Genomic DNA, 27810 nt, shown 5'->3' on the forward strand with positions numbered 1-27810 from the left:
CACACACGCTCACTCCCTCACACACACAGACACACATGCCCACTTCCTCACTCAGACCACACGAAGTGTCATCTATGACCATGGATGTTTATGTGTGTTTTTTTTCACAGAGTATATATCACCTACAAATACACACACTACACTGCCAAATAGTCCCTCAGATCAATTCCTCATGTGGCTTTCACATCTGTCTGTATCTGTTGTATTTATCTGGGAGTGCAACTGATACAAATCAAACACGCCACCATTCCCACACTCCACTGTCATATTCCACCGCCTTGCCTTGTTTTTCTCCCCGATTCTCTCTCTCTCTCTACCTCTCTCTAAGGCGGCAGATAGCCTAGCGGTTAGAGCATTGGGCCAGTAAGCGAAAGGTTGCTGGTTTGAATACCTGAGCTGACAAGGTGTAAAATCTGCCGATGTGCCCTTGAGCAAGGCACTTAACCCTAATTTCCCCCGGGGGGAGATGTAATACTATGACTGAACCTGTAAAACAACACAATTTCACTGCATCTATCTGGTGTATTTGACTATAAAACATGTTTTATTTCCTTTTTTTCGGTGTGTGGCTCCTGGAATGCCAATGACATTATCACAGGATCCATCACCCAGGTGTCTCATTGGAGGGAGTCAGAGTGTTGGATCATCGGCAGAGCTCCATACCTGGAACAGAGAACGCCAAGGCAACCCTCCACTTTTATCTCACGCCACGGCAACCGCCACAGCAGCCGCCACGGCAACCGCCCAGGCAACACCAACCAGAATGTAGCATATCTTTATCGCCATCGCCACGGAAACCAACCAGACCCTGGCCAGGGTTCGTCTGGGTTAGTCTGTGATTGGGCATGTTCACTATTATTATTATTATTATGAGTAGTAGTTTATTACATATTTGTAAGGTCTATATTACTTTGGGTATTATGGCTAAAATATGTTTATTTGTTTTTTTTGTAAGTCAAATGGCTATTTCCTGTGAGGCAAAGCACCACGCCCTGTTTTTATCCACCTTGTAGGTGTCCTCTCACAAGAAACGCATCATTGCATTCAGTTCCCCTACACACCATTTTCCCACGTAAACATCTGCATCCAATAAGCCTGTCTTGGTGTGTGTTCTTCCTTTAACATATGTAGGGAGTGAGAGAATCTGTTTCAGTAATCTGGGCTCTACCTCTTGTGGTGTGAAGGAGAGAGGAAGAGAGGGAGAGTGGAAGAGCGAGAAAGACGCTTGAATACATTAGGTGGAGGACGAGGTGAAAACAGTGTGTTACCATGACAAAGAGAAGCCCCCAGCCACAGCAGCGCTCCACTCGCACAAATTGAGCGAGAATATTCCCAGGCATGCTCCCACTCTCTGCCAAGGCGTACGAGGTTCTGAACGTCCCTGGAACATTCTCCTTAGAGGGAAGAAAGGGGGCCGGGAATATCAGGAATCATCAATAAAGGAATGAAAAAGGTAAGAAGGTGTTAAGGGAGAGAGGGAAAGGAAAATGAGGAGGAAAACAATCGGTTTCTAATCTGGCGTTTATAATAAACTAAATTGTTGCTGCTGCTCTGGGCGACACCCCTCCTCCCACCCATCCCACGCTACACTAGATCTACAAATTGTTGTGCTGTAAATGGCCATTTTGTTTTTTCACACCATAACTGGCAACCTTATCAACCATATCACAAGTCAGCACACCCCCCCCCCCTCTCCACAAAGGCTTCAATGACACCCCCCCAGACACTATACTTCAGGTGAGAAAAAGAGAGAGGAGAGGCAGGAGTTAACCTAGCAACCAGAGCACCAAAAGCATTGGTGCTTTGAAAGCTAAATAAATTAGGAAGGATGGAATGAGAGTAACTGAGCAGCAGGAGGAGAGGAGGGAGTGGGATTGACCCCTAAAGACATGACCTTGACTACACATCCACCATTAGAAACATCCTCTTCTACCCATAATACCCTCTAATTAACTCACTTTGGATCAAGAAGACAGAGGTGAAGGGAGGAGGATCAGAGGAGGGGGGTAGTAGTGGGGGTGTATATAGTGGTGGGTGTGCAGGAAGGGGACAGGGTAGGAGGTGACACAGCCTCAAGCTCAGTAATAGCTGGTCTCTATGTCCCGCGATCTGTGTGTTTATTTAACTACTGGTCCAGGACCAGTTTTGTAGCTTTGTGCCAAATAGACAAGATAAGGATTGGAAAAGGTAGAATTAATATAAGATCTGTTGATAAACAACCTGTTCTGATGCACAGACAGACATACCGACAGACATGCATGCATGCATGCATGCATGCAGACAGACAGACAGACAGACAGACAGACAGACAGACAGACAGACAGACAGACAGACAGACAGACAGAGGGGACTCCTAAGAGAAAACACACACAGTAGACAAAAAGAAAGACTGACATGTTAAAATGATTCGCAGGGGAATCCTAGGGTACAGTACACACACACACACACACACACACACACACACACACACACACACACACACACACACACACACACACACACACACACACACACACACACACACACACACACACACACACACACACACACACACACACAGCCTGCTGTTCAGCCGTAAAGTAGAGTACAGTTGATGATTCACACAGCATGTCGAAGCCAAACTGGTGAGTGTGTGTGATTGTATCTACAGGGAAACACCAGGCTTTTCCATTGCCCCCAATTACTGAGCCAGAGAGCTGAAGTCAGCAGCTGCAGTTTCACACAATCACCCAGTCTGGGAGGAAATCATCTCCATCCAGGCTCAGCCTATAGCCGGCCGATGTAAGGGCTTTGAGAAAAGCCACTTACACTATCATATCCGAGAGAGGAGAAAAAATTACTTGATCCAGCTATTCAGTGAAAAGAGTGAATATCATCAGGGAATATCATACACTAACTTCCATTTTATATTCTAGAATTCTATTCTATCATTTCAGATATCAAAAGGATACTTTTACAATTTTTATAGTGAGCAGGACTCAGATCACAGAAGTGTGTGTGTGTGTGTGTGTGTGTGTGTGTGTGTGTGTGTGTGTGTGTGTGTGTGTGTGTGTGTGTGTGTGTGTGTGTGTGTGTGTGTGTGTGTGTGTGTGTGTGTGCATGTGGACGTGTTTAACCATACTTGTGGGGACCAAGAGTCTCCACAAGAATAGTAAACAAACAAGCATTTGACTAACTGGGGACTAACTAGTGTCAAATGCTACTTCTAGGGCGTTTAGGGTTAAGGTTAGTGTTAGTGTTAGGGTTAGAATTAGGGTTAGGGTTAGGAGCTAGGGCTAGTTTTATGGTTAAGGTTAGGTGCTATGGTTATGTTTAGGGTACGGGTTAGGGTTAATAAGGTTAGGGGTTGAGGAAAATAGGACTTTGAATGGGACTAAATTGTATGTCCCCACAAGACTGTGTGTGTGTGTGTGCAGGTGTGTATCTGCCTGTGCACATACGTGAGCACATGCGTATGTGCGTGCGTGCAGGTGTGTGTAGTGCAGCCAGGTCAGTCCAGCACTGTCTGTAATGCAGTTATACATCACAACCCAGTTCCAGCAAGCTGCTGTGTCAAAAAGTCTGCCTTCACCCCACCCATTTCTCATAGTTACCTCCCCTAACCAAATTACCCCCATCTCTCCCCTGTCCTCCCTAGCCTACCGCTGCTCCCCTGCCTGCTCCCACACACACTGATAACAGCCTTAGAAATATTCAGTGAGCACAACAAAGACTCACAGAAGCTGCTACAGTGATATGCGCTAAGATACACAGTATTTACGGTTCATAAGGTCAAATATAGAGACACTCAATATACAGGTATTTACTGTAAGCCCTTATGTCCGACAGTGAATTACAGTCGCTAGTGAAAGTCTACACACCCCTTGCATTGTCTTCACATTTTTCTGCATTCAAATTGCATCTAAAAAGGGATTAAGTTCGATTTGTTGGGGGTCCTCACACTACGACTCAGGAATGCATGTGGTTTATTAGGCTACAGATGAAATAAGTTACGATGAACTTCACAGAGTGGTGAGCTTGATGCTTCTTTCCAATAAATATTGATGGTCTTATTCTGCTGACATGATGATCGATGCGTGGCTGCCATTTGACAAAGACAAACGATATCGCCCTCATCCATAATAATCAAATAATGTAGGAAGCATACCCGCACTGTATCTGCGAGCTGTTGGCTAGAGAGCATGTCCCAAGACTAGAATGGGCACATTTGCAAAGTAACACAACAGTTTAATCTGACAAAACCATCAGTAGAGTTGAAAACGCAATTGAATCCCATTTAACCTTTTTTTCATTCGGCACACGGAAATGTAACTGTAAAGGTTATTTGTATATGCACTACGTCATCACGCACAGCCTGTTCTCCGCAAAAAGACCGATTGATGGAAACATGGGACAACATGGGACAATGCACATATTGTTTTGCGCACATTTTTGAACATTCACATGAAAATCTGTTGCAAATTGGCTGCCACCACAATCATTGAAAACACAAATGGATCAACAACGTTGCATTGCACTCCACAATACTTGCCTGTATGACAAAGGGATGAAATCCACTCCAAATCATCCATTCTATTTGCAACAATGGCATTACATAATACTGCAATGCAAACACCGCAAAGACATTGCCTTTTAGGCCTAAATTAAAAACTACAGATATGGGTCATATCCAATACAACTACTACAGTTTCAAGTACTGTACTGTTTTTTCTAGTATTGTGGTGGCAGCATCATGTTATGGGTACGCTTGTCATCTGCAGGGACTGGGGAGTTTGTCAGGATCAAAATAAATATGAAAGGAGCAAAGTCCAGGTAAAAAGTTAAAAGAAAACTTGCCTGTCTTCTGAACCCTGGGATATTTTTCATTTTTTTTAGCAAGACATTTACACAGATGTTTATGCTAAAGACACAACAGAATGGCTTTCCAAGAGGTGTTGAGTGTTCGTCTCGTTGTACGAGATGGAATAGCCATCATTTCTCAGAACAAGAATAGACTGACGAGATTCAGAAGAAATTTCTTTGTTTCTGGACATTTTGAGCCTGTAAAAGAACCCACAAATGCTGATGCTCCAGATATTCAACTAGTCTAAAGGGCCTTGCTTTAAAAAAAAACTATATTTTGGAGTTTTTGTTTTCAAATAACTATAACTCAGCGGTTGTAATCTGAATTAAGGCCAAAATAAAATTTATAAAGGCCAAAACGCAATCAAGATATCATTTTTCAAAATTTTTAATATATATATATTTTTTTATACAAATGTACTTACTATCTTTCACTTTGAATATGCGGATTAGGTTGTGTAGATCTGTAGGATTTTAAAAAAGTAATCTCTTTTTAGATTGAATCTGAAAGCAGCAAAATGTGAAGACTATGCAAGATGTGTGTAGACTTTCTCTCCGTCCATCCATTTCTCTGTCCAGCAGTCTGCCTGCCTGTCTGTTTGCTCTCCTCTCTCTTACACACGCACTAGCTTGCATATACAATGGGTATCATAAGTATTAACCCCCCACACAGACAGCTTGTTGCGTTACGAAGTGGGATTTCAATCGATGTACTTGTGATTATTTTGTCATTGCTCTACACGAAATACTCAGAAGTGAAAATACAATTATATATTTTTTTAGGATGAATAAAAATGTAATATCTAAAATGTAGTTGTTGCTTAAGTATTCACACCCCCTTTTTTAGGCCAGCCTAAATGAGTTCAGGAGCAAAATGTGGCTTAACAAATCACATAATAATTTGCATGGACTCATAGGGGTTGACCTGATTTCTGAGTGACGACCCCTTCTTCTGTCTCCCATACATACAACGTCTGTAAGGTCCCTCAGTCAAGCATTGCATTTCAAGCACAGATTCAACTGCAAAGACCTGGGAGTATTTTAAAAGCCTCATAGAGGAGGACAGTGTTTGGTAGATGGGTAAGGGTAAAAATCAGACAATTTATTATCTCTTTAAGCATGGCCAAGTGAATAATTATGCAGTGGATGATGTATTAAACCACCCAGACACATCAAAGATACAGTCTTCCTTCTGAACTGAGCTGAATGACAGGAAGGAAACTGCTCAGGGTTGTCACCATGAGGCCATTTGTCACGCCCTGGTCTTAGTATTTTGTGTTTCCTTTATTTATTTGGTCAGGCCAGAGTGTGACATGGTTTTTTGTATGTGGTGGTTTTGTCTTGGGGTTTTTCGTAGGTATCGGGATTGTGGCTTAGTGGGGTTTTCTAGCATAGTCCATGGCTGTCTGAAGTGGTTCTCAATCAGAGGCAGGTGTTTATCGTTGTCTCTGATTGGGAACCATATTTAGGCAGCCATATTCTTTGAGTGTGTCGTGGGTGATTGTTCCTGTTTCTGTCTATGTGTTACTTTGCACCAGTATAGGCTGTTTCGGTTTTCGTGTTACGTTTCTTGTTTTGTAGTGTTTGTGTTTAGTTGTTTTTTATTAAACATGAATCTAAATAGCCATGCCGCATTTTGGTCCGACTCTCCTTCGCATAAAGAAAACCGTTACAGAATCACCCAACACAACAGGACCAAGCGGCGTGACAACAGGCAGCAGCAGCAGCAGTGGGAGAGGCTGGATTATTTGGAAGACTGGACATGGGAGGATGAGTTGGATGGTGAAGGACCCCGGGTACAGCCTGGAGAATATCGCCGCCCAAAAGAAGAACTGGAGGCGGTGAAAGCGGAGAGGCGCTGGTATGAGGAGGCAGCACGGCGTCGCGGATGGAAGCCGGCTCTACGCATCTGGTCCCCAGTGCATCTCCTTGGGCGGGCTTACAAGGCACCAGCCTTGCGCACGGTGTCCCCGGTTCACCTGCATAGCCCAGTGCGGGCTATTCCACCTCACCGCACTGGCAGGGCGACCGGGAGTATTCAACCAGGTAAGGTTCGGCAGGCTCGGTGCTCAAGAGCTCCAGTGCGCCTGCACGGTCCGGTCTACCCAGTACCACCTCCACACACCAGGCTTCCTGTGCGTGTCCTCGGCCCAGTACCACCAGTGCCAGCTCCACGCATCAGGCCTACAGTGCGCCTCGCCTCTCCAGCGCTGCCAGAGCCTTCCTCCTCTCCAGTGGTGCCGGAGTCTCCCACCTGTTCAGCGCTGCCAGAGCCTTCCTTCTCTCCAGCGCTGCCGGAGTCTCCCACCTGTTTAGCGCTGCCAGAGCCTTCCTCCTCTACAGCGCTGCCGGAGTCTCCCGCCTGTTTAGCGCTGCCAGAGCTTTCCTCCTCTACAGCGCTGCCGGAGTCTCCCGCCAGTTCAGAGCTGCCAGTCTGCAAGGAGCTGCCAGTCTGCAAGGAGCTGCCAGAGCTGCAAGTCTGCATGGAGTAGCCAGAACTGCCAGTCGGCATTGGAGCAGCCAGAGCTGCCAGTCTGCATGGAGCAGCCAGAGCTGCCAGTCTGCATGGAGCAGCCAGAGCTGCCAGTCTGCATGGAGCAGCCAGAGTTGCCAGTCTGCATGGAGCAGCCATAGCTGCCAGTCTGCATGGAGCCGCCAGAGCTGCCAGTCTGCGTGGAGCCGCCAGAGCCGCCAGTCTGCAAGGAGCAGCCAGAGCCGTCAGAAAGCATGGAGCAGCCAGAGCCGCCAGTCAGCATGGAGCAGCCAGAGCCGCCAGTCAGCATGGAACAGCCAGAGCCGCCAGACAGCATGGAACAGCCAGAGCCGCCAGTCAGCATGGAGCAGCCAGAGCCGCCAGTCAGCATGGAGCAGCCAGAGCCGTCAGTCTGCCAGGATCCGCCAGTCAGCCAGGATCTTCCAGACCCGCCAGTCAGCCAGACTCTTCTAGACCCGCCAGTCAGCCAGACTCTTCCAGATCCGCCAGTCAGCCAGGATCTTCCAGAGCCGCCAGTCAGCCAGGATCCGCCAGTCAGCCAGACTCTTCCAGATCCGCAGTCAGCCAGACTCTTCCAGATCCGCCAGTCAGCCAGGATCTGCCAGAACCGCCAGCCAGCCAGGATCTGCCAGAGCCAACTACCTGCCTGAGCTTCCTCTCAGTGCTGAGCTTCCTCTCAGTGCTGAGCTTCCTCTCAGTGCTGAGCTTCCTCTCAGTGCCGAGCTTCCCCTCAGTCCCGAGCTACCCCTCAGTCCCGAGCTACCCCTCAGTCCCGAGCTACCCCTCAGTCCCGAGCTACCCCTCAGTTCCGAGCCGCCCCTCAGTCCCGAGCTGCCCCTCAGTCCAGTGGGGTCCTTGGTAAGGGCTACTAGGCGAGGGTCGCCTATCTAAGGACGCGAGGAAGATGGACTAAGACTTTGTTGGAGTGGGGTCCACGTCCCGCGCCGGAGCCGCCACCGTGGACAGACGCCCACCCGGACCCTCCCATATGGGTTTAGGTGTGCGGCCGGGAGTCCGCACATTGGGGGGGGGGGGGGGTTCTGTCACGCCCTGGTCTTAATATGGTGTGTTTTCTTTCTTTATTTGGTCAGGCCAGGGTGTGACATGGGTTTTTTGTATGTGGTGTGTTTTGTCTTGGGGTTTTTCGTAGGTATTGGGATTGTGGCTTAATGGGGTTTTCTAGCATAGTCTATGGCTGTCTGAAGTGGTTCTCAATCAGAGGCAGGTGTTTATCGTTGTCTCTGATTGGGAACCATATTTAGGCAGCCATATTCTTTGAGTGTGTCGTGGGTGATTGTTCCTGTTTCTGTCTATGTGTTACCTTGCACCAGTATAGGCTGTTTCGGTTTTCGTGTTACGTTTCTTGTTTTGTAGTGTTTGTGTTTAGTTGTTTTTTATTAAACATGAATCTAAATAGCCACGCCGCATTTTGGTCCGACTCTCCTTCGCATAAAGAAAACCGTTACACCATTGTTGATTATAAAACAGCTAGAGTTCATTGTCTGTGATGGGAGAAAACTGAGGATGGATCAACAGCATTTTTATTAACCATTATTTAACAAGGCAAGTCAGTTAAGAACAAATTCTTATTTACAATAACAGCCTAGGAACAGTAGGTTAACTGCCTTGTTCAGGGGCAGAACAACAGATTTATACCTTGTCAGCTCGGGGATTCAATCTAGAAACCTTTTGGTTACTGGCCCAACACTCTAACCACTAGGCTACCTGCCGCCCCTCGCATTGAAGTGTCTCCGGAATAATTACCTAAATGACAGGGTGAAAAGAAGAATAAACATATACAGAATAAGAAATATTCTAAAACATGCAACAAGGGACTAAAGTAATACTGCAAAACTAAACATGGCAAAGGAAAACACTTTTTGGCATAAATGCAAAACCTTACGTTTGGGGCAACTCCAACACAACACATCACCGAGTAACTGCCTCCTTATTTTCAAGCATGGTGGTGGCTAAGAACACGTACACTTCTATAGGAAAACCTGCTTCAGTCTGCTTTCCACCAGATACTAGGAGAGGAATTCACCTTTCAGCAAGACAATACCCTACAACACAGTTGACGAGACAGAGAGGAGGTGAAGGCCCGGTGGGGGGGGGGGGGGGGATATCCTCTCCCTCAATGTTAACAAAACGAAGGAGCTGATTGTGGACTTCAGGAGACAGCAGCGAGGGCATGCCCCCGTCCACATCGACGGGGCCGCAGGGGAGAAGATGAAATGCTTCAAGTTCCTCGGCGTGCACATAACTGAGAGCCTGTAACGGTCCAAATTCGCCCCTAAGACCCTTACGAATATCTACAGATGCACCGTTGAGAGCATCCTGTTGGGATGTATCATTACCTGGTATGGCAATTGCACCGTCCGCAACCGCAGGGCTCTCCAGAGGGTGGAGCGGATGTCCCAACGCATCACCTGGGGCCACACTGCCTGCCCTCCAGGACATCTACAGTACCCGGTGTCACAGGTAGGCCTAATAGATCATCATGAACCTCAGCCACCCCGAGCCACGGCCTGTTCACACCAATTCCGTCTAGTACAGGTGCATCAAAGGCAGAGAGACTGAAAAACAGACTATTAAATAGTCACCGCTAGCCGCCCTCCACCCAGTACCCTACCCTGAACTTATTCAGTATTACTAGCTGGCTACCACGGGTACTCTACCCTGCAACTTAAAGACTTCTACCTTATGTATGTACATTTGTACATACTGCTGTTTTACCCACTTCATATGTACAGTGCATTCGGAAAGTATTCAGACCATTTTACATTTTCCGCATTTTGTTACGTTACAGACATGTATTAAAAAAAACTGAAATATCACATTTACATAAGTATTCAGACCCTTTACGCAATACTTTGTTGAAGCACATTTTGCAGTGATTACAGCCTCGAGTCTTCTTGGGTATGACGCTACAAGCTTGGCACACCTGTATTTTGGGAGTTTCTTTCATTCTTCTCTGCAGATCCTCTCAAGCTCTGTCAGGTTGGATGGGGAGCATTGCTGCACTGCTATTTTCAGGTCTCTTCAGAGATGTTCAATCAGGTTCAAGTCTGGGCTCTCACTGGCCTACACAAGTGCATTCAGAGACTTCTCCCTAAGCCACTCATGTGTTGTCTTGGCTGTGTGCTTAGGGTCGTTGCCCTGTTGGAAGGTGAACTTTCACCCTAGTATGAGGTCCTGAGTTCTCTGGAGCAGGTTTTCATCAAGAATCTCTCTGTACTTTGCTCCGTTCATCTTTCCCTCAATCCTGACTAGTCTCCCAGTCCCTTCCACTGGAAAAAATACTCACAGCATGATGTTGCCACGACCATGCTTCACCGTAGGGTTGGTACCAGGTTTCTTCCAGATGTGACGCTTGGCATTCAGGCCAAAGAGTTCAATCTTGGTTTCATCAGACCAGACAATCTTGTTTCTCATGGGCTGAGAGTCCTTTAGGTGCGTTTTGGCAAACTCCAAGCAGGCTGTCATGTGCCTTTTACTGATGAGTGGCTTCTGTCTGGCCAATCTACCATAAAGGCCTGATTGGTGTAGTGCTGCATACATGGTTGTCCTTCTGGAAGGTTCCCCCATCTCCACAGAGGAACTGTGGAGCTCTGTCAGAGTGACCATTGGGTTCTTGGCCACCTCCCTAACCAAGGCCCTTCAACCCCGATTGCTCAGTTTGGCTGGGCGGACAGCTCATTTAAGAATGGCGGAAGCCACTGTGTTCTTGGGGACCTTCAATGCTGCAAAATAATGTTGGTACCCTTGCCCAGATCTGTGCCTCGACACAATTCTGTCTCGGAGCTCTACGGACAATTGCTTCGACCTCATAGCTTGGTTTTTGCTCTGACATGCACTGTCAACTGTATAGACAGATGTGTGCCTTTCCAAATCATGTCATATCAATTGAAATTACCACAGGTGGAATCATCTCAAGGATGATCAATGGAAACAGGATGCACCTGAGCTCAAATTCGAGTCTAATAGCAGAGGGTCTGAATTCTAAAAACATGTTTGCATTTTGAGATTATAGGGTACTATGTGTAGCTCGATTAGGAACATTCTATATTTAATCAATTTTAGAATAAGGCTGTAGCGTAACAAAATGTGGAAAAGGGGAAGGGGTCTGAATACTTTTTGAATGCACTGTATAAACTGTATTCTAGTCAAGGCTCATCCTATATAACTACTGCTGTACACAACTTTTCTATTAATATATAGAGAATGTTTCTTCCACTTTGACATTACAGAGTATTTTGTGTAGATCTTTGACAACATAAAAATACAATTAAATCCATTTGAATCCCACTTTGTAACCCAATAAAATGTAATGAAATACAAAGGGGGTGAATACATATGACAGGCGCTGTAACGGCAAGCAGGCAGGCAGGCAGGCAGGCAGGCAGGCAGGCAGGCAGGCAGGCAGCAACAGCTTGTGTCTCAGCTGGGTCTTTGACCTCTGTGCTGTATTGCACAGAGTGTGTGTGTCAGAGAGTTGGAGGAAGAGATGGAGAGAAAGAGAGAGTCGGAAACAAAAGAGCAGGGATGGCTAGGCAACATGACAGAATGACCCGAGACAGCTTCTGTCACTCAAAACCATGACTACAGGCCTCACCCACCGGGGAGAAGTCAACATTGGTGAGAGAGTTAGGGAGGGAGGTGAAGAGAAAGAGAGACTATTGAGTGCAAGAAAGAGATGGAGAAAGAGCAGATTGGAAAAGAGAGAGGGTAGAGAGAGATAAGTAAATGGATAGAAAAAGGTTTACTGCATAGGAAGGTAGACATGCAGAGGAAAAGTGAATAAGGTTTTTGCCAAGAGTGCTTTTTTTTCCAAGGCAGAGTTAGGGAGATAGGAGGAGGCGGATACTAACTCCATGCTTTCACACAGGAGCAAAAATACTTCAGGAAAGTCCTGTCACATTGCATTGGCATCAAAGTCAACATACAAAACCGCTGCTGCTAGCTATTGCCTCCAAGCTGCTGCCACAGGGAGGGAAGAGGATGGGGGGGGGGGGGAACAAACTCTACTGACACTGTTTTAATATCAACTGTAACATGGCTTCTCCCCCCCACCCACCCCTTTCTGTCTCAATGCAGTGGCCTTGCCCTACACTCAGTCCAGTTCCCTTGGTCAGAGCAGGACAGTGTTAGGGACACTGTGGATTACAGGGACACCACAGAGCTAGTGGAGCCTCTAAAGGGGGTAGAGAGAGGATTAGAGATTAACTATGGTGATAACAAAACAGGCTGACAATAAGTCCCCCTCTCCCCAGTGTGTCACACAGAAAGGATTAGAAACGGAGAAATCATTTCTCTCTGTGTTGCAGAGCAATATTTTCAGACCACATCGTCAAAAAAAAAAATCAATGTGCATGAGTGTGGGTGGTGTGTATACTCTATAGATCTACAGTTTCTGGGGGGGGGTAACAAGAGTCATAATACTATTTGACGTATTGATCTTTTAGACGCAAGGACAATGTCTCCACCTCTCTCCCTTTCACCATCTCTCCCTCCACTTTCCCTTTATTCTCCCTCCACTTTCCCATTATTCTCCCTCCACTTTCCCTTTATTCTCCCTCCACTCTCCCTTTATTCTCCTTCCACTTTCCCTTTATTCTCCCTCCGCTTTCCCTTTATTCTCCCTCCACTTTCCCTTTATTCTCCCTCCACTTTCCCTTCATTCTCCCTCCACTTTCCCTTTATTCTCCCTCCACTCTCCCTTTATTCTCCCTCCACTTTCCCTTTATTCTCCCTCCGCTTTCCCTTTATTCTCCCTCCACTTTCCCTTTATTCTCCCTCCACTTTCCCTTTATTCTCCCTCCACTTTCCCTTTATTCTCCCTCCACTTTCCCTTTATTCTCCCTCCACATTCCCTTTATTCTCCCTCCACTTTCCCTTTATTCTCCCTCCACTTTCCCTTTATTCTCCCTCCACTTTCCCTGTCTCAGATGTCCTGTTTCCACGAGGAGTAAGAGGAGCCGGCGAAGCATACACTCTGTCCTGCGCTCTGATGACATCACACACACACCCACACACACACACTCGTGAGCTGACCTGACACATCGCACTGTGGGGGTATCGGGGACGGCACACATGCCATGTAGACATGTAAACACACACGAACACGCCAGCATTCGATTTCTATCCTGTCGTCTAAACTCACTCTACAATTGTATTTCTCGCCATTTCTTTCTCTCCTCTTGCTACTGTACAGCAGATGAAGGCCTACCACTGTGACCGATGATAAGGCGCTAATGTCCTGGCCTTGAGTCAAGGTGTGAGTGTAACAGTGATGCCTCAATGGGATTTTAGCCAGACATGGATTCATACAAGGTACTGATGGCAAGGTCATCTTACAGCAACGCCATCAATTTAAAGTAGCTCCGATAGGGGATTATGATACTTTCTGCGTCATTGTCATTACAAGTCATTTCTAAAGCTCCCTCGTACTGTACAGTTCGACAGGCTATCAGTCACAAACATCTAAGTATCAGACAGCAGCCACTATGCATCGTCATAGAGAGACAGGCCTCCTCCCTTCAAAATCAAAGATCCCCAAAAGAACACATTTGGAAGTACCCTAATCCAATTCAAACGGATATATTTGAAACCCCCCCAAAAATTGGGCCACATACTATGGAGGAAAAGGGTGTGGATCAAATCAGGGTGTGGATCAAATATACAGAATCCCACAGAGAGCCAGCAATGCAGATGTAGAAGCACGGTGGCTAGACGAAACTCCCTAGCAAGACAGGAACCTAGGTAGAAACCTAGAGAGGAACCAGGCTCTGAGGGGTGGCCAGTAGGATGTGTGTAATAGAGTGTGATATCTGGTACTTCAATGCCTGGCTGCATCCTCCTCTCTCAGACAGAGCGATAGACAGATAGAAAGACCAGACGGATACACAGACAGCAAACTCCCAGGCAACAGATACCCAAAACATTCAACCGACTAAAGGGAACAACAAATAGGACACATTTGACAAAATATACACATACTTTCAAATGCACTTCCACCATCCCTATTTAGTGAGACCGGAAAGGAGAAGGATCTAACGATACTCCCCGGGAAATATACACGTTCCCTGTGCTGAAGGGATTATTGGTCCACCCCACCTCTTCAGCTTGAGGGAGCCTTCCTAGACAGGGGCCAATAACATTTACATTTACATTTAAGTCATTTAGCAGACGCTCTTATCCAGAGCGACTTACAAATTGGTGAATTCACCTTCTGACATCCAGTGGAACAGCCACTTTACAATAGTGCATCTAAATCATTAAGGGGGGGGGGGGGGTGGTGAGAAGGATTACTTATCCTATCCTAGGTATTCCTTGAAGAGGTGGGGTTTCAGGTGTCTCCGGAAGGTGGTGATTGTGGTGATTGACTCCGCTGTCCTGGCGTCGTGAGGGAGTTTGTTCCACCATAAGGGTTTATGTCTGTCATACTATCCAACTAAAGAGATACTAATGGTTAAGCAGTGCACTGTTGATCAATGAGAAAGAGATAGGAGTTACACAAGCATTCCTTTCTAACTGTGTTATGAGCAGGTGGTGCCAGTAATGTTGTTGTTGTTGTTGTTGTTGATGCTCTGGTTGGGTACATAGAGATTCCCCCCTTCTTTATTCTGCTCTTTCCCTGCCTCTCTCCCTCCCGCTCTTATGTATTCTGTTTGTGAAGATTACAAACACAACCCCTACACAAAGGGCTCTGGGAAAACTCCAGACTACAGAGGGTTTGCGAGTACAAAGACACCTGTCCCTCAGCTCTGAGGTAAAGCAGCTACCACCTCGTTCACAGGAGAGACGGTGCTGGTGGGAATGACAGACAGACAGACAGACAGACAGACAGACAGACAGACAGACAGACAGGAGGCTTGTTAAGAGGATGTCTCTTCCTGTTCTAGTGCTGGTCTAGAAAACGCGTCCCTCTCCTTTCTGCCCGTCTGTCTGAAAATGCTGATGTCGCTAGCATCAATTAGCTACGTGGCCCCCATGGCCTGAGGACTGATGGATTGATTGACTGCCAAGCTGACTGTTGCTTATACAGCTTCCAAGGAAATGTGCCTGAATGTATTAAAACAAATTGATCAGGGGTTTTTGTGACATCTCAGCAAGATTCTGTGCTCATTGTGACATGTTAAAAACTGTTCTTCTTTTGGCCTTTAGGATGGCACATATACATTCCATTGTTCCATGTCCAGATCACACCACTGTCCTCATTGTGACATCACATATACATTCCATTGTTCCATGTCCAGATCACACCACTGTCTTCATTGTGACATCACATATACATTCCATTGTTCCATGTCCAGATCACACCACTGTCCTCATTGTGACATCACATATACATTCCATTGTTCCATGTCCAGATCACACCACTGTCCTCATTGTGACATCACATATACATTCCATTGTTCCATGTCCAGATCACACCACTGTCCTCATTGTGCATCACAGATACATTTTCTTTGGGGAACCCTATACCTCACGCTCAGATTCTCCCAGCACACTGTGCCAGCAGTTTTTGAATGGAAGAGAGAGAGAGAGTGATAGGGAGACGACGGGATCACATAGAGATAGCGAGAGAGAGAGAGAGACAGTGAGAGAAAGAGAGAGTGAGAGAGAGAGAGGGAGAGGGAGAGAGAGAAAAAGAGAGAGAGAGAGAGAGAGTATATTGTTGTTATTTTTGTATTTCATTTTGTATTATTATTTACTACCATTTTATATTATTATTTGTAACTGTTTATAATTTTATAACAATGTATATTGTATACATTGTTGCTTTGGAAATATTGACACAATGTTTTTCATGCAATAAAGCAGCTTGAATTTGAGAGAGAGAGAGAGAGAGAGTGACGGACGGACGGACAGACACGTGGGTTGGCAGCACACTGCATTGCTGCCTGGCATAAAATGGGGGACAATGTCTGACAGACCAACCTGCACATGTCAACTATGCCATTGTTATTGTTATTGTCCATTGTAGGGTACCCTTCATTATTGTTGTTACTGATTGTCCCGTTGACAATCTAGATTATTATTATTTTAATTATATTAATATTGTAAATTAATCACTTCATATCGCTTTGGCAATATGTACATTATTACGTCATGCGAGAGAGAGAGAGAGAGAGAGAGAGAGAGCGAGAGAGAGAGAGAGAGAGAGAGAAATAGGTTAAGTCCAGTAAGTGAGAGGCAGGCAGTAATCACAGCTGTGTTAAAAGTCTGCTGTGCTCTGAGCTGGATACCGTAGCAGTGGCGTACCTCTGTGAGAGCGTCCCTACCGGCTGGCTGCTTGATATTAGCCCTAGATTTAGTAATTGTGTGTTTGAGTGTGGTACGCTGCAGGATGGAATCTGCAATCAGAGTCTCTCTCTCTTTCTCGCTTTCGTATCCAGCCAGCCTCAGTGCTCCCACACCCTACTCTCCCTGCAGCCCCTGCGGCCCCTCCTCTCTCCACCACTCAGGGACGACCGGGGTCAATAACAGCTGTGGTGATGCTCTGTAATTGATGTCATCATTTCAATTTCAGCTGATTACAGTGAAGAGCTTCTCATCGTCTGACACGGGCTCAGTGGGTAAATGAAAAACACACTATAGAGAGGCCTATAGAGAGGCCCAAGCCCCCACACCGCACGCCACTTCTTGGCTGGCTGAATGGTTTTCTATGGCTATGTAATTTAGATGTAATGACTGTGTGTTACAGGGCTGTCTGGGGTAAATGGCCATGTCATTTTCACTTAGTAAGAGTTTATTATTGTGATCATCAGGCCCCAGCCTCAACACTGCCATGCCTGCCTGATGTGACTGGCCTGGCTGTAAACTGAGATGATTAAGTCCTCAGCTGACATGTGATACTAGAGCGGGATGGGGAGGACTGTACAGTACAGTAGCTCTGTATAAACTGTAGTGTAGAGTATCTCTCCTCTGTTACACGGCAACAAGAGTGACCGTGATAGGCACAGCCGTCCAGGAGAATGTGTCATCCTACGGAACTAAATATAGAATACTCCATAGCTAACCATTTATACATTTATTTTACATTTATTTGACCACAATAGGCAGAATCGACCACACAACCAAAGATGATTTGTGAAGGTGCTGGAGGCAAAAGGCAAAGCTGGAGAAACAGGCAAAAGTCCCCACACACCTTTATTTTACAAGACAGGTTCAAATTAGAACAAACTCTTATTTAGAATGACAGCCTGGCAGATTGTATTTATAGACATATAGAGGCATCGCATTTAACTGGTAAGAATAGTGAGAAAGCACTGTGAATGAATGTGTAACCACAACTTTTAGAGCATCTAAGAGTAACATCACAAAATGCTAAAAGCTATTGTTTGGGGCCTTGGCAAATCCGATCGGATCTAGAACCATCCATTTGGAACACCTGTAAATGCCTTTCGCTTTTGCGCTTGTTTCTGAATTCCGAGGTGGTAATAAAATAGTATTTTCAACGCAAATACCAAAATAACATGAGCATCTGGCAGCTCATGCTGTGCACTAATAACATACATACTCACACATACACACACACACACACACACACACACACACACACACACACACACACACACACACACACACACACACACACACACACACACACACACACACACACACACACACACACACACACACACACACACACACACACACACACACACACACACACAGACAGACAACCTCAGAACCTACGGGCTATGAAACGCAGCACCTGTACCGAACATCTCGTTATGTTATCAACAACCCACTGTGCTGCTTCTAACATAACAGTTCATCCTCCATAGAAAGGAGAAAGAGAGCAACACCCTTCCCCTACAACCCCACTTGTGTGAGCAACTCTTAACTAGGGAATAGAACAGGACTAAAACAAGAGAAGACAGCCTGCTAAAGGAGCCATGTGGACCTATCGGTCTGTCTGTCTGTCTGTCTGTCTGTCTGTCTGTCTGTCTCTCTGTCCATCTCTGTCTGTCTCTCTGTCTGTCAGCCTGCCTGTCTCTGCCTCTGTCTCTGTCTCTGTCTCTGTCTCTCTCTCTCTCTCTCTCTCTCTCTCTCTCTCTCTCTCTCTCTCTCTCTCTCTCTCTCTCTCTCTCTCTCTCTCAGTGAGGGATGTAATCTAGGCCTGAATATGTGGGTGTCGAGAAACAAAAGCAGTGCCTCTCCTCTCCCTGGCACTTTTAATAGCATCATTAGGAGGGCTGTCCCCCTGTCTCTACCGCTAGTGGCCAAGGGAAAGGGGGGGTAAGGAGTGAGAAACAGAGGTGGAAGATGGAGAGAGAACAAGAGAGGGAAGGGGAGGAGAGAGATGGGGGTGCAGGAGGGGGAAACAGAAAGAGAGAGAGAGATTTTAAAAAGAGCAGGGGCGTCTAGGCAACAGACAGCACCTGTCACTCATAACCATGACTACAGGCGAGGGAGAGAAAAGATTAAAGAGTGAGGGAAACACTCTCTGATCACCATACATCTCTCAACTCAGAATTTTGGAATTTAGTTGAAATTCGAATTGAATTGGCCACACCCCACAGGATATAGAATTTGAGTTTGAGTGATAGGAAGTGGAATTTAATTCCGTGCAATTCAGAGAAATCCCACTCAGTCACAGAACATGAGTTTTATTGAATCTGATAGGTCACACTTCCAGATACCAAAGGATATATGTTTCTCTGGAAACCTTAGTCAAAGATGTAAGAGTATGAAGATAGGCTAAAACTGTGTCTCCAATAGAAATCCCAGATCAAACTTGTAGGTGATATCGTGGCGATGTTGGCTAGCTAAGCACGTTCACAGAAATACATAATCGGGTATAATGGTCGTCTTGTGCCGAACTCCGCATATGCAGGCGTCAACCAATTAATTTTATGGGCTTCTTTTTGAGGGCCTCAGGCAACTTGAGGAACAACTTGAAGGTTAAACTAATGCACGCTGGGAAATGTAGCATTTTCCCCATTTTGGGAACAGAATTGAAGTGATTAAGGAAATATAATAACTAAGAATTAGAGGTCGACCGATTATGATTTTTCAACGCTGATACCGATACCGATTATTGGGGGACCAAAAAAAGCCAGTACCGATTAAATAGGCAGATTTCTTTATATATATATATATATATATATATATATATATATATATATATATATATATATTTATATATATTTGCAATAATGGCAATTACAACAAAACTGAATGAACAATGAACTATTTTATTTAAACTTAATATAATACATAAAAAAATATATTTTGCCTTAAATAAATACTGAAACATGCTAAATTTGGTTTAAATAATGCAAAAACACAGTGTTGGAGAAGAAAGTAAAAGTGCAATATGTGCCATGTAAAAAAGCTAACGTTTAAGTTCCTTGCTCAGAACATGAGAACAAATGAAAGCTGGTGGTTCAATATCCCAGTTCTTCAATATTCCCAGTTAATAAGTTTTAGGTTTTAGTTATTATAGGAATTATGACGCATCGACTATTTCTCTCTATACCATTTGTATTTCATATAAAGTTGAAGTTGGAAGTTTACATACACCTTAGCCAAATGCATTTAAACTCAGTTTTTCACTATTCCTGTCATTTAATCCAAGTAAAAATTGCCTGTTTTAGGTCAGTTAGGATCACCACTTCATTTTAAGAATGTGAATTGTCAGAATAATAGTAGAGAGAATGATTTATTTAAGCTTTTATATCTTTCATCACATTCCCAGTTGGTCAGAAGTTTACATACACTCAATTAGTATTTGGTAGCATCGCCTTTAAATTGGTTAACTTGGGTCAAACATTTTGGGTAGCCTTCCACAAAAGGTTTGGTGAATTTTGGCCCATTCCTCCGGACAGAGCTGGTGTAACTGAGTCAGGTTTGTAGGTCTCCTTGCTCGCATACGCTTTCTCAGCTCTGCCCACACATTTTCTATTGGATTGAGGTCAGGGCTTTGTGATGGCCACTCCAATACCTTGACTTTGTTGTCCTTAAGGCATTTTGCAACAACTTTGGAAGTATGCTTGGGGTCATTGTCCATTTGGAAGACCCATTTGCGACCAAGCTTTAACATCCTGACTGATGTCTTGAGATGTTGCTTCAATATATCCACATAATTTTCGTGCCTCATGATGCCATCTATTTTGTGAAGTGCACCAGTCCCTCTTGCAGCAAATCTCCCCCACAACATGATGCTGCCACCCCCGTGTTTCACGGTTCACAGCTTGTAAGCCTCCCCCTTTTCCCTCCTAACATAACGATGGTTATTATGGACAAACAGTTCTATTTTTGTTTCATCAGACCAGAGGACATTTCTCCAAAAAGTATGATTATTGTCCCCATGTGCAGTTGCAAACCAGTAGTCTGGCTATTTTATGGTGGTTTTGGAGCAGTGGCTTCTTCCTTACTGAGCGGCCTTTCAGGTTATGTCGATATAGGACTCGTTTTACTGTGGATATAGATACTTTGTACCTGCTTCCTCCAACATATTCACAAGGTCCTTTACTGTTGTTCTGGGATTGATTTGCACTTTTCTCACCAAAGTACGTTCATCTCTAGGAAACAGAACGCGTCTCCTTCCTGAGTGGTATGACGGCTGTGTGGTCCCATGGTGTTTATACTTGTGTACTATTGTTTGTCCAGATGAACGTGAAACCTTCAGGCGTTTGGAAATTTCTCCCAAGGATGAACCAAACTTGTCTTGGCTGATTTCTTTTGATTTTCCCATGATGTCAAGCAAAGAGGCACTGAGTTTGAAGGTTTTCCTTGAAATACATCCACAGGAACACCTCCAATTGACTCAAATTATATCAATTAGCCTATCAGAAGCTTCTAAAGCCATGACATAATTAACTGGAATTTTCCAAGCTGTTAAAAGGCACAGTCAACTTAGTGTATGTAAACCTCTAACCCTCTGGAAATGTGATACCGTGAATTATAAGTGAAATAATCTGTCTGTAAACAATTGTTGGACAAATTACTTGTGTCATGCACAAAACTGTAGTTTGTTAGCAAGAATGTTGTGGAGTGGTTGAAAAACTAGTTTTAATGACTCCAACCTAAGTGTATGTAAACCTCCTACTTCAACAGTACCTTTGACTTTTGGATGTTCTAATAGGCACTTTAGTATTGCCAGCCTAATCTCTTGAGTTGATAGGCTTGAAGTCATAAACAGTGCTGTGAAGCAAGCATTGCTAAGAGCTGCTGGCAAATGCAGTTAAGGGTGAATGAATGCTTACGAGCCTGCTGCCGCCTACCACCGCTCAGTCAGACTGCGCTATCGAATCGTAGACTAAATTATAATATAATAAACACAGTTGGTCATTAATATGGTCAAATCCGAAAACTATAATTTCAGTCAAATACGGAACCGTTCCGTATTTTATCGAACGGCAGCAACCGTAAGTCTAAATATTGCTGTTACATTGCACAACCTTCAATGTTATTTCGTAATTATGCACAATTCTGGCAAATTAGTTCGCTGTTGCATATACCCTAACTCTGGGTGCAATGAACGCAAGAGAAGTGACACAATTTCCCTAGTTAATATTGCCTGTTAACATGAATTTCTTTTAACTAAATATATAGGTTTAAAACAATATACACTGCTCAAAAAAATAAAGGGAACACTTAAACAACACAATGTAACTCTAAGTCAATCACACTTCTGTGAAATCAAACTGTCCACTTAGGAAGCAACACTGATTGACAATAAATTTCACATGCTGTTGTGCAAATGGAATAGACAACAGGTGGAAATTATAGGCAATTAGCAAGACACCCCCAATAAAGGAGTGGTTCTGCAGGTGGTGACCACAGACCACTTCTCAGTTCCTATGCTTCCTGGCTGATGTTTTGGTCACTTTTGAATGCTGGCGGTGCTTTCACTCTAGTGGTAGCATGAGATGGAGTCTACAACCCACACAAGTTGCTCAGGTAGTGCAGCTCATCCAGGATGGCACATCAATGCGAGCTGTGGCAAGAAGGTTTGCTGTGTCTGTCAGCGTAGTGTCCATAGCTTGGAGGCTCTACCAGGAGACAGGCCAGTACATCTGGAGACGTGGAGGAGGCCGTATGAGGGCAACAACCCAGCAGCAGTACCGCTACCTCCGCCTTTGTGCAAGGAGGAGCAGGAGGAGCACTGCCAGACCCCTGCAAAATGACCTCCAGCAAGCAACAAATGTGCATGTGTCTTCTCAAACAGTCAGAAACAAACTCCATGAGGGTGGTATGAGGGCCCGCCGTCCACAGGTGGGGGTTGTGCTTACAGCCCAACACCGTGCAGGACGTTTGGCATTTGCCAGAAAACACCAAGATTGGCAAATTCGCCACTGGCGCCCTGTGCTTTTCACAGATGTAAGCAGGTTCACACTGAGCACATGTGACAGACGTGACAAAGTCTGGAGACGCCGTGGAGAACGTTCTGCTGCCTGCAACATCCTCCAGCATGACCGGTTTGGCGGTGGGTCAGTCATGGTGTGGGGTGGCAGTTCTTTGGGGGGCCGCACAGCCCTCCATGTGCTCGCCAGAGGTAGCCTGACTGCCATTAGGTACCGAGATGAGATCCTCAGACCCCCTTGTGAGACCATATGCTGGTGCGGTTGGCCCTGGGTTCCTCCTAATGCAAGACAATGCTAGACCTCATGTGCCTTCCTTCAAGAGGAAGGCATTGATGCTATGGACTGGCCCGCCCATTCCCCAGACCTGAAACCATTGAGCACATCTGGGACATCATGTCTCGCTCCCATCCACCAACGCCATGTTGCACCACAGACTGTCCAGGAGTTGGCGGATGCTTTAGTCCAGGTCTGGGAGGAGATCCCTCAGGAGACCATCTGCAACCTCATCAGGAGCATGCCCAAGTGTTGTAGGGAGGTCATACAGGCACGTGGAGGCCACACACACTACCGAGCCTCATTTTTGCTTGTTTTAAGGACATTACATCAAAGTTGGATAGCCTGTAGTGTGGTTTTCCACTTTAATTTTGAGTGTGACTCCAAATCCAGACTTCCATGGGTTGATAAATTTGATTTCCATCGATAATTTTTGTGTGATTTTGTTGTCAGCACATTCAACTATGCAAAGAAAAAAGTATTTAATAAGAATATTTCATTCATTCAGATCTAGGATGTGTTACTTTAGTGTTCCCTTTATTTTTTGAGCAGTGTACTTCTGTGTATTGATTTTTAGAAAGGCATTGATGTTTATGGTTAAGTACATTCGTGCAACGATTGTGCTTTTTTCGCGAATGCGCTTTTGTTAAATCATCCCCCGTTTAGCGAAGTATGCTGTGATTAGCTGATAAATTAACAGGCACCGCATTGATTACATGCAATGCAGGACAAGCTAGTTAACCTAGTAATATCATGTTAACTAGTGATTATGTGAAGATTGATTGTTTTTTATAAGATAAATGTAATGTTAGCTAGCAACTTACCTTGGCTCCTTCCTGCACTCGCGTAACAGGTGCTCATCCTGCCACGCAGTTTCCTCGTGGATTGCAATGTAATTGGCCATAATCGGCATCCAAAAATGCAGATGACCGATTGTTATAAAAACTTGAAATCGGCCCTAATTAATCAGCCATGCCGATTAATCGGTCGACCTCTACTAAGAATATCCACATACGGGTTTTGTTTTTCTCTATCATTAATTGTAGCCCTTTCCACTCACAGACACTGTCATCCCGTGTCATTAACAAGCACCTTAATAGGAACTTAGGTGCTTTGCGTCACAGCGCTGCATGGGTTTTGAATAACAGCCGTTATAAACTTGAGAAGCGAGCAAGACAAGAAGATGCCCCCAACTCTCCAGTGAATTAGGCTACATTTGCACATTTGTTGCTGCCTGACTGAGGGAAATGTGTTCTGAAAGATGAGTTGTTGAAGATCATAATATATAAATACCACTTTGATGTCATACCAGCAAACCACACACCCACGAGTCCAAATGTGCACTTACCATTTCCATATTTGAAAACCCGTGTTATTTACAGTATCAACATTCATGATCAATGTGTTTGATCCACCGTTACAAAGATGACATGCGTTATACCCTGGGTTGTCCTGAACAGAATGTTTGACATGTTGCAAAGGAAATTAGTCACGGAACACACGCTTGAATGCACTCATGACTCCATTCTATGCGCAATCAAAATGACAATCTCTTTGTCTGAAGTGCCATTTGAAAGCCTAACCCTGTAAGATCATATTTTATAACGTACTGTAGCTAGCCATGCTGGCAATAGATTAAGCCTTCAACATGATGGAATGTTTTTAGATTGGGTAAACAACAACAGTAATTGTGTGATGGTGGGGACACAGGGCTATGTTCTTGTACAAACAACAGTAATTGTGTGATGGTGGGGACACAGGGCTGTGTTCCTGTACAAACAACAGTAATTGTGTGATGGTGGGGACACAGGGCTGTGTTCCTGTACAAACAACAGTAATTGTGTGATGGTGGGGACACAGGGCTGTGTTCCTGTACAAACAACAGTAATTGTGTGATGGTGGGGACACAGGACTGTGTTCCTGTACAAACAACAGTAATTGTGTGATGGTGGGGACACAGGGCTGTGTTCTTGTACAAACAACAGTAATTGTGTGATGGTGGGGACACAGGGCTGTGTTCCTGTACAAACAACAGTAATTGTGTGATGGTGGGGACACAGGGCTGTGTTCCTGTACAAACAACAGTAATTGTGTGATGGTGGGGACACAGGGCTGTGTTCCTGTACAAACAACAGTAATTGTGTGATGGTGGGGACACAGGGCTGTGTTCCTGTACAAACAACAGTAATTGTGTGTTGGGGACACAGGGCTGTGTACAAACAACAGTAATTGTGTGATGGTGGGGACACAGGGCTGTGTTCCTGTACAAACAACAGTAATTGTGTGATGGTGGGGACACAGGGCTGTGCTCCTGAACAAACAACAGTAATTGTGTGATGGTGGGGACACAGGGCTGTGCTCCTGAACAAACAACAGTAATTGTGTGATGGTGGGGACACAGGGCTGTGCTCCTGAACAAACAACAGTAATTGTGTGATGGTGGGGACACAGGGCTATGTTCTTGTACAAACAACAGTAATTGTGTGATGGTGGGGACACAGGGCTGTGTTCCTGTACAAACAACAGTAATTGTGTGATGGTGGGGACACAGGGCTGTGTTCCTGTACAAACAACAGTAATTGTGTGATGGTGGGACAGGGCTGTGTTCCTGTACAAACAACAGTAATTGTGTGATGGTGGGGACACAGGACTGTGTTCCTGTACAAACAACAGTAATTGTGTGATGGTGGGGACACAGGGCTGTGTTCTTGTACAAACAACAGTAATTGTGTGATGGTGGGGACACAGGGCTGTGTTCCTGTACAAACAACAGTAATTGTGTGATGGTGGGGACACAGGGCTGTGTTCCTGTACAAACAACAGTAATTGTGTGATGGTGGGGACACAGGGCTGTGTTCCTGTACAAACAACAGTAATTGTGTGATGGTGGGGACACAGGGCTGTGTTCCTGTACAAACAACAGTAATTGTGTGATGGTGGGGACACAGGGCTGTGTTCCTGAACAAACAACAGTAATTGTGTGATGGTGGGGACAACAGGGCTGTGTTCCTGTACAAACAACAGTAATTGTGTGATGGTGGGGACACAGGGCTGTGCTCCTGAACAAACAACAGTAATTGTGTGATGCCATTGTCCATTTTGGCTTTGTGAGTTATTGTCTATGTGTAGTTGCCTGTGGGGACACAGGGCTGTGTTCCTGTACAAACAACAGTAATTGTGTGATGGTGGGGACACAGGGCTGTGTTCCTGTACAAACAACAGTAATTGTGTGATGGTGGGGACACAGGGCTGTGCTCCTGAACAAACAACAGTAATTGTGTGATGGTGGGGACACAGGGCTGTGTTCCTGTACAAACAACAGTAATTGTGTGATGGTGGGGACACAGGGCTGTGCTCCTGAACAAACAACAGTAATTGTGTGATGGTGGGGACACAGGGCTGTGTTCCTGTACAAACAACAGTAATTGTGTGATGGTGGGGACACAGGGCTGTGCTCCTGAACAAACAACAGTAATTGTGTGATGGTGGGGACACAGGGCTGTGTTCACATTTCCCATAACTGTAAACACTATTCACCTGTAAACTCTTTCAGCAAAACCTTACACAAAAGTGGCCCAATAAATTGCACTATATATTCATTCAGCAAATACATGCTCTCAATACAATGAACTCAAGTCATCACAACCTGTTTACTACTTCAATGCAAATTAAATTCCAATTCAACAATGGAATTAGAATTTGAGGCATTCTCAAATCAATTCTGAATTGAGCCCAACACTTGTTTCACCATGCATGTACTGTATCTGCCATATGCTGGAGAGTGTGTGTGTGTGTGTGTGTGTGTGTGTGTGTGTGTGTGTGTGTGTGTGTGTGCGTGCGTGCGTGCGTGTGTGTGTGTGTGTGTGTGTGTGTGTGTGTGTGTGTGTGTGTGTGTGTGTGTGTGTGTGTGTGTGTGTGTGTGTGTGCGTGCGTGCGTGCGTGCGTGTGTGTGTGCGACTTGTGTATGGGTGTAATACATGTCTCTGCTGTCCAGGTGTTCTCCCACCTGTTGCTAAAGGTTAGCAGGGATGATGACAGGTCTGCCATCCACCGCCCATCTATCTTTTTGTCAATCTGTCTTTCTATCTGTCTGATTGTTAGATTGAGACGTACATTAGAGAAAGGTCTGGGAACATAGAGATCCCATAAATCATCAGTTCTATATGTGATTTTATGCTCTTTGCCCAGCTTCCAGTTCCAGCCAATGAAGTACTCCCTCTCTCCCTCTCCGGGCCTTCCTATTGGCTGAATCCATACCTGTATACCTGCCTGACTCTATGTTCCCACGGCAACACAATGCCGCCCTATATTTTGGCTGCACCCTCTGATTATCTCAAGCCTGGTCCATCTGGAATGTAAGTTTAGATGGCTGTGAGAATCTATGTCTTTATGAAGACCGCTATTTTATTTAATAGTTTACAGTACAAAACATATGTACAAACTTATGTACAGTCCATGTGTTGGGATCAGGCAATCAGTTCAAGTTAATTACAGACCTCTTTCTCGCTCTGTTTATCCCTCCTCTCTCCCCCTTTCCCTTTCCCTCCCTCCTCTCTCTCTCCCTGTCCCTCCTCTTTCTCTTCCTCCTCCCCCTATCCCCCTCTCTCTGTCTGTGGTCTGGGCCAGGAGGAGGAGGAGGACAGTGGTGGCAGGATACAGAAGAACAGCAGGAACTGCCTTTCCTCTCTTCTCCTCTGGGCTAACACACTCTACTGTACATTCCACACATCTCTCTCTCTCTCTCTCTCTCTCTCTCTCTCTTTCTATCTTTTGCTCTCTCTCTCTCTCCCTCTGCTACAGAAAAATCCCCAAACACAAACACACATGCTCTCTCTTTCTCCAGCCTGGCTGTCTTTCTAATGCATACAGGAGAGCAGA

General features: G+C 45.2%; 1 protein-coding gene and 1 long non-coding RNA gene across 2 annotated transcripts in view; one reads left to right on the top strand and one right to left on the bottom strand.

Annotated features, from left to right (window-relative positions):
• Positions 1–27810, bottom strand: part of LOC135526222 (A disintegrin and metalloproteinase with thrombospondin motifs 2-like) — a 194847-nt gene that overhangs the window by 161041 nt on the left and 5996 nt on the right. The gene's annotated exons all lie outside the window — the stretch shown is intronic.
• On the top strand, positions 1197–27648 carry LOC135526223 (uncharacterized). Its single transcript, XR_010453267.1, has 3 exons — positions 1197–1453; positions 27121–27287; positions 27559–27648. It is a non-coding gene; the product is annotated as an uncharacterized LOC135526223 (long non-coding RNA).

Source organism: Oncorhynchus masou, chromosome 32 (assembly GCF_036934945.1).
Source record: "Oncorhynchus masou masou isolate Uvic2021 chromosome 32, UVic_Omas_1.1, whole genome shotgun sequence".
Classification (NCBI taxonomy): Eukaryota; Metazoa; Chordata; class Actinopteri; order Salmoniformes; family Salmonidae; genus Oncorhynchus; species Oncorhynchus masou.